This window comes from Felis catus, chromosome C1 (assembly GCF_018350175.1).
Source record: "Felis catus isolate Fca126 chromosome C1, F.catus_Fca126_mat1.0, whole genome shotgun sequence".
NCBI classification, from domain to species: Eukaryota; Metazoa; Chordata; class Mammalia; order Carnivora; family Felidae; genus Felis; species Felis catus.
In genome coordinates this window covers 34,573,995-34,582,507 of record NC_058375.1, presented here as the reverse complement: position 1 = coordinate 34,582,507, position 8,513 = coordinate 34,573,995, and positions in this window count along the sequence as shown.

The following is an 8,513-nucleotide window of genomic DNA, read 5'->3' as shown; positions in this document are numbered from 1 at the left end:
TTACTTAATTTGCAGGTATTGTTATCTTAATAAGGTGTGATGGAAATCATGATCATGGACCACACACAAGTTCAAAGGCATCAGAAATGATCCTGAATTAAGTATCTGCCTATTCAACCATCTAAGAGTTCAGGCCAAAGCCATAGTTGAATAGCAGATGTGAGCTGAAAACCAAGTCTGCAGCTAAACTCTGGCATAATCCTAACACAAAATTAGTTTACACTGAATGTCATAAAACTGTTTATATCTAATTTCTATATATATTTGCATAGAAAGTTTCTAGAATGTTGATCGACAAATGTTGAAGATAATTGTTTTGGGCTGGTGGCATTTGGGGTAATTACAAGAACTTTTGAGGGGGGCGGTGCCTGGCTGGCTTGGTCGGAAGCCCATGCGACTCTTGATCTTGGGGTCATGAGTTCAAGACCCATGTTGGGCATAGAGATTACTAAGAAATAAATAAGCTTAAAAAAACTCTTTTAGGGGTGTTGGGTGGCTCAGTCAGTTGAGCGTCCGAATCTTGATATCAGCTCAGGTCTTGATCTCAGGCTCATGAATTCAAGTCCCGCATTGGGCTCCGCGCTGGGTATGAAACCTACTTAAAAAAACATTTTTTTAGGACTTCCTATATTAATTTTTATGGCAACCGTGTGCCTCTTTATGATATTGGTCGAACAATCTTTTCACAATTACAATATCAATACGTATTCTTAACAATACATTTTATTGGCTTCGTTACTCGTTGCTGTGTTCAGCGTATTATTGCCTTCCTTGTTTTTCAGCTAACTTTTCTCATTTATTTTCCCATGTGGCTGGAGTACCTCTTCTAACAGTCACTTCACAGAAGCTACATGGGCAGGATTTGCCCGTGGTCCCATTTCCACCTTTCCCGCCCTGCTCTGTGCCACACACCCTGCTTCCCACCAGCATACAGGGCAGACTTGGCTCCTGCTTCCTTCATCCCCTCTCGGCTCAAGCCACAACCAAGTCTCCCTGCCCGCGCTGGCCCCCAGGTCCCTTTGGGGCACATTCTCCCTGCTGCAACAAGCCAGAGAAACCCAACTTAGATTAACTACAGGTGTGTTCCTGGGCGTTTTCTGCTGGTGGATTTTGACAGGCACACAAACTCATTCCCCTGGAAGCTATGGCTGAAGGATAGAAAAGTTGCATATTTAAAGTTTGTATTGTTACTCTCAAGCTATGTCTAAACCCCATAAGCGAAGAGTAGGAATACATCCAAGTGATGATTAAAAAAAACAAAATCAGGTGGCAGCTGCCGTATCTCATGATTAATGGTCTCTGGAGCAGCCTGAAAGAAAAGCACTCCCAAATATTGCAGAAGAAACAGCTTCGTTCTCTCCTTTCTTACAACAGGCCTACGAAAGATGATATTACACCACAATGTCAATGAAATAAGGACTTAGGCTGCATCTGACGTAAGTATCTGACTCAGTAATATCACTCTTTTTAAAAAATTTTTTAAAGTTTTTTTATGTATTTTGAGAGAGACAGGGACAGTATGAGCTGGAGAAAGGTAGAGAGGGGCAGAAAGAGAGAATCCCAAGCAGGCTCCGCACTGCCAGTGCAGAGCCCAATGCGGGGCTTGAACTCACGAAACCGTGAGATCATGATCTGAAATTGAGAGTCGAATGCTTAACCGACTGAGCCACCCAGGCACCCCAGTGATATCACTCTTTTTTTTTTTAATTTTTCTTAATGTTTATTTATTTTTAAGACAGAGAGAGACAGAGCATGAACAGGGGAGGGGCAGAGAGAGAGAGGGAGACACAGAATCAGAAGCAGGCTCCAGGCTCTGAGCCATCAGCACAGAGCCCGATGCGGGGCTTGAACCCACAAACCGTGAGATCATGATCTGAAATTGAGAGTCGAATGCTTAACCGACTGAGCCACCCAGGCACCCCAGTGATATCACTTTTTTTTTTTTTATTTTTCTTAATGTTTATTTATTTTTGGGACAGAGAGAGACAGAGCATGAACAGGGGAGGGGCAGAGAGAGAGGGAGACACAGAATCCGAAGCAGGCTCCAGGCTCTGAGCCGTCAGCCCAGAGCCCGACGCGGGGCTTGAACTCACGGACCGCGAGATCATGACCTGAGCTGAAGTCGGACGCTTAACCGACTGAGCCACCCAGGAGCCCCGTGATATCACTCTTAAAAACAGGGAGCTATAGGATTTTTTCCCATATAATTTAGATACGGTAATGTGTACAAGTTTATTTTAAATACATATATCCCTGCAATCGCCACCCAGAGCAAAAATAGCATTAAGTACAGCTTCCCAGAAGATTCTCTCGTGTCTCCTGCAAGTTAGTACCCCTCCCATGGGTAACTCCTACCTGGCCTCTATCACTGTTGACTAGTTGTGCCAGTTTTTAACTTTGTATAATTATAATCATACAATATGGACACTTTTATGTCTGACTTCTCGCAGTCAAACTTATGTGAGGCTTATCCATGCTGCTGTACCATCCACACTTTGTTCTTTTTTATTGCCATATAATATTCCACTATGTAACTACATCAAAATGTATTTACTCGCTCTACCGTTGGTGGACATTTGGGTTGTTCCCAGTGTGGCTTATCACGAAGAGAGCTGCTATGAACATTCTCATCCATGCCTCCTGGTAGACAGAACCATTCACTTCTGTTGGGTATATATATCCAGGGGTAGACTGATGGTCATGGAGTGCATGCATGTTTAGCTTTTGTAAATGCTGTTTTCCAAAGTGGTTGCATCAGTTCACCCTCTTGCCAACTATGGAAGACTGTCCTGGTTTTTCCTCATCTTTGACAGTAAGACACATGATTTCTTAAAGAACTGAAAAATGTTGCTATTTTTAAATTTGAGGTATGCACATGTGTCTAAAATAAGAGATGCCTGGGGGCGCCAGGGTGGCTCAGTCGGTTAAGCGCCCAACTTCAGCTCAGGTCATGATTTCACAGCTCGTGGGTTCGAGCCCTGTGTTGGGCTCTGTGCTGACAGCTGGGAGCCTGGAGCCTTCTTCGGATTCTGTGTCTTCCTCTCTCTCTGCCCCTCCCCATCCCCCGCTCACACTCTGTCTCTGTCTCTCAAAAGTGAATAAACATTAAAAGAAATTTTTTTAGTAAGAGATGTCTGACGCCTTGTATATTTGATCTTAATAAAATAAAATAATCTCTCTAAATTATTGTATTAGAGTTAAAATATATTCAATTAAAATGTTGATCAAAATATTTCCTTTCTTTTGAGGGAAGAAAAAGACTGACTCTACCAAGTATTGGAAAGCACGTGTAGTTTTTGTGACAATGGGTATTGGCAGTGATCTGTTGGCAACTATTTGACAAATGCCTCTCTGAAAAAGAAACCCTGATTTGTAGCAGTTTCCAATTTGGGGGCTCCTGGGAGGCTCAGTAGGTTAAGCATCTGACTCTTGATTTTGGCTCAAGTCATGATCCCAGGGTCATGAGATCGAGCCCTGCATCGGAGCCGGCATGGGATTCTTAATCTCTCTTTCTCTCTGCTCCTCCCCCACTTGTACATGCTCACTCTCTAGCTCTCTCTCTCTCTCAAAAGAAAGAAAGAAAGAAAGGGAGAAAGAAAAAAGGAAATGGGGCAGTAAATAAGTAAAAAAAAAAAAAAAAAAGTCAGTTTCTGTGGAGTAAATACTTTTCCCATGGCTGAATCCTCACACATTGCTGGTAGGAGTATAAATTGGCACAATGACTTTTTAAGACTATTTGAGGGGTGCCTCAGTGGCTCAGTTGGTTGAGCGTCGGACTTCAACTCAGGTCATGATCTCATGGCTCGTGAGATCGAACCCTGCATCAGGCTCTCTGCTGTCAGTGCAGGGCCCACTTCAGATCCTCTGTGTCCCTCTCTGTGCCCCTAATTTTTTAAATAAATATTTAAAGAACCATTGAACTCATGGTTCATGAGTTCAAGCCCTGCATCGGGCTCTGTGCTGACAGCTCAGAGCCTGGAGCCTGCTTCGGATTCTGTGTCTCCCTCTCTCTCTGCCTCTCCCCTGCTCATGCTCTGTCTCTCTCTGTCTCTCAAAAATAAATAAACATTGAAAAAATTAAAAATAAATAAATAGATAAATAAACATTTAAAAAATATATGTATAAGACCATTTGATAATATTTACTGAAGTTGAACATATGCATGTGCCAGGGGGACAGAAAGTCCACTGGTATAAATCCAAGATTTACAGTACTTATAACAGTCAAAATCTGAAAAACTAGAATGAATAAATCGTGTATACCTGCAATGGAAATAAACAAGATGCTACTACACATAACAACATGAATGAATCAGTGTATACTGTATAATTCTATTTTTTTAGGTTTACTTATTTATTTTGAGAGAGAGAGAGAGAGAGAGCATGAGCAGGGAAGGGGCAGAGAGAGAGGGAGAGAGAGAATCCCAAGTGGGGTCAGCACTGTCAGCGCAGAGCCCCATGCAGCGCACGATTCCATGAACCCTAAGATCACGACCTGTGCTGAAGTCAAGAGTCAGATGCTCAACTGACACTCAACAGGTGCCCCTGTATAATTCTAACTATATATAGTTCAAAAACAGTCAAAAGTACTCTAAGGATTAGAAGTCAGGATAGTGGTTACCTGGGGAGGACAGAGAGGGTGGTGATTGGGAGGCTTTACAAAATGGTTATTGTATGGAGTGAATGTTTGTGCCCCCCAAAGTTCATATGTTGGAGCCCTAATCTCCCTGCGATGGTATTAGGAGGTGGGGCCTTTGGGATGTAATAAGATGTGGATGAGGTCATAAGGATGGGGCCCCCATGATGGAATGAATGACCTTATAAGAAGAAACCAGAGAGAGTGCTCTCCCTTTCTTCTCTCCCTCTCTCCTCCCCCCTCTCTACCGTGAAGACACAGAGAGAAGGCAACCTTCTGGAAGCCAGGAAGAGGGCTCTCACCAAAAACTGAATCTGCTAGCACCTTGATCTTGAACTTCCCGGCCCCCAGAACCATGAGAAACAAATGTCTGAGGTTTGAGCCATCTAGTCTATGGTATTCTGAGCAGACTAAAGCAGTTAAGTTTACAAAGATGTGTTCAAGTTGAAATGATGTGTTATGCTATGTAGTTGTGATTTATGAACTTTTCTGTGTGAGTTGTTTCAGTTAAAAGGTTATTAAGTTAATGCATTCATGCATTATTTGCACACACAAAAACCAAAAAACTTATTATTATCAGCAGAAATTAACTTTTCACCATCTCTAATTCATAGATAAATGTTACTGTGTTCATAAATTATATCTCAGCCAAACACATAAAGACAATTTCACCAAGAGGAATTTAGGTTCACAGTAAGGCAATTCATTTACATACATAAGAGAAGCCATTTGAGCACAAAGAATATTTTCTCAATCCCTAAATACTAACTTTTAACCAACTAGTTCTGAATCCAGTCATATCAAAGAAAGTTTCTGGCTCAAAACACAGAATGTGGTACCTTCTCAGAAGGGGAAAAAGTCAAACACACATTTCAAGACAAACGCATTCACCATGAAGAAGAAACTTCTAACTCATCTGCTCTTATCTGCCCTTCCCCCAAAACCCTCCTATTTCCCGATTCTGACAAAAACACCCCTTTATTACACTGTGGGTATGATATCTCTTGGTCCTCCATCTGTTTTTCTGTTCCGGGTGAACCGAGGGAATCGGTGGAATCAGATCATTTCTCAGTTTAACTGACATCCAGAATCACCCCAGGCATGCAGCCAATTCTGCTTGGAAAGTTACTGGCTGTGCCTTCTTGTCGTATTTAATCACCACACTTAGTCTACTTTAGGAAAGGGGAAAAGTTCCTATCTCCACAGCCTTTGGTTTTCTCACATTTTTAAATAAAATCTTTGGGCCATTGCCATCAGCTACTCCCACACTTTGCCTCAATTTCCTGACTACATGGTGAAGTTAGAAGCCAACAGCTCTCAACATACACACACACACACACACACACACACACACACATACACTCACTGTTTTTTGTGGGCCTGTTTTCCCAACACTCTGGAGGCTGACCCCATGGAAATGATCTTGCCTTTGGTGGATTTAGCAGCCTACCCTAATCTGCAACATCAAAATCTGATATTGCTAAAATTCCTAAAATGTCCACTAGAGGGCACTATAACTCCACCTCTGACATCAATTTGTTACCGAATGGCTTTTGTGAATTCCCAAGGGAAACTTTTCCTGTCTAACCCACCCACATGTTCCTATCTGAGTATTTTTTATCCTAAGCACCTAAGAATGGAAATAGATGGCATGAATAAGGAAGGAATGTAGCACTGCTATCTCTCTCCTATTCTTGAGACCCTGCTCCCCATACTCTCCCCATCCATCCTTTCCCTCAAGATGTATGTGACTGATAAAGATGTGTCATTAGTGAAGTTCATCTGACAGTGGTAGACTCCTGTCAGTGCTCCAGAAAAAGTCAGAGGGTTGAGCTGGGTCTTGGGTCATCATGCAAACATAAAGGATATGTCAACATTGGCAGCCCCACCTCATGACCAGGCTTTTCATGGTCTAGACCCAGCTCTTTTCATGGTCACCACCACCTCTTCCCCTCCTCCCTCCTACCCTGACCCTTTACCCAGGACCAGCTCTTATTGTTTTCTCTCCCCCAGGTTCTTATATCGAAAGTCGGGACAAATCTCTCATTAGCCCCCTCATGGGAATGGGTGGGTTAATGCTATTAGCACAACTCCTTCATCTTAAAAAAAAAAAAAAAAAAAGAGCAAATTTCTGTATTGAAAACATTCCTATGACTGACGCTTCATAATAAAACATTGCTTCCTATTGTACCTTTTGAAATAGAAACCGACATAGCTAAACATAAATATATTCAAGATGGTGCCTTTTGATAGTGCATGTTTTGTTTTGTTTTAATTTTTTAACGTTTATTTCTTTTTGAGACAGAGAGAGACACAGCACGAACGGGGGAGGGTCAGAAAGGGAGCGAGACACAGAATCCGAAACAGGCTCCAGGCCCTGAGCTGTCGGCACAGAGCCCGACGCGGGGCTCGAACTCACCGACCGCGAGATCATGACCTGAGCCGAAGTCGGCCGCTTAACCGACTGAGCCGCCCAGGCGCCCCGAGAGTGCATGTTTTCAAGCCCGACTGCCTCGGATCACATGGTATGCTTGCTATTTACTAGCCATGTGGACTTCAGCAAGTTGCTTAATCTCTGTGCGTCAGTTTCCTCAGCTGTTAAAAGAGGAAGGTAAGAGTATCTACCGCACAGTGATGTGAAGATCGCAAGACTCGATGCATTTATATGGCGCTCTGCAAAACATGGCGGCCCCTGCCCCACGCTAAGCCAACGGGCGCCGTTCTTTGGGATTTACAAGTACTGAAGCAGGGAAGGCTTATCTCCGCTCCTCTGACACCACTGGGCCCAAGTCCTGTAAGACCTGAGCTGCTTTTGGTGGCGGTTTCCTGCCTGGAAGAATCCCATCTGAAGTAGAAGCTGTAACAATAAAGGGGGAGAACGTTTGCGTCCCTGAACCTACATCTACTCTTGTTCCCTCTGGGCCCGTGTCAATAAACAACACTTCCTAACTGCCAGGCGCTATTCTGAACACTTGACAAGTATGGGCTCAGTAATTGCAGACACCTCGGAAGCGTACTCCATGTTAGAGATGAAAAACCTGCCCAAGGTTGCAGAGCTCGAGAGCTGGGATTCCAGCCCGGGCAGCGGGCGGACACTCTGCATTTGGGCCCAGTAATTCTTTCTTGGGGGGGACTGTCCTGCGCATTGTAGGATGTCGAGCAGCATCCCTGGCCTCCCCCCACTAGATGCCCAGCACACCTTTCTCCCAGTTACGGCACCCCAAACCATCTCCAGTTATAGACAAACTGCCCCCAGCTGAGAACCACTGCTGCCACTCCTACTGCCTCTCAAATTCTTTTTCTTTATTTACTTTTTTTTTTTTTAAGTTTATTTTGAGAAAGACTGTGTGAGTCGGGGGTGGGGTGCAGAGAGAGAGGAGAGAGAGAGACAGAGAGAGAGAGAGAGAGAGAGAGAAAAAGAAAGAGAGAGAATTTCAAGCAGGCCCCACGCTGCCAGCTCAGAGCCTGATGCAGCGTTCGAACCCACGAAGCCACAAGATCATGACCTGAGCCGAAGCCAAGAGCCGGAGGCTCAGCCGACTGAGGCACCCAGGCATGCCTCCAAATTCTTTTTGAATTGCTATCATGGAGTCACCCAGATCCTGTGTTAACCACGACTCAGGGTGACCCAATCCAAGTGTCAAATACAAACAACCCGATTTCTCTCAAACCCACATTGCCACCCAGAACCTATGTTGTCTAAAACTCCACGTCGCCTACCAGTCTGTGTCCCCACAACTTCCTGTCACCACAGTCCTTTCACTGAGTTCTATGTAACCCGTTACCTAGTGGTGTCCATGCCCTCTGTCACCAGCCAGAATTTCACTGGATCAGGGCCACAGAGCTCTTCACAGAGACAGAGACAAGGAGACAGAAA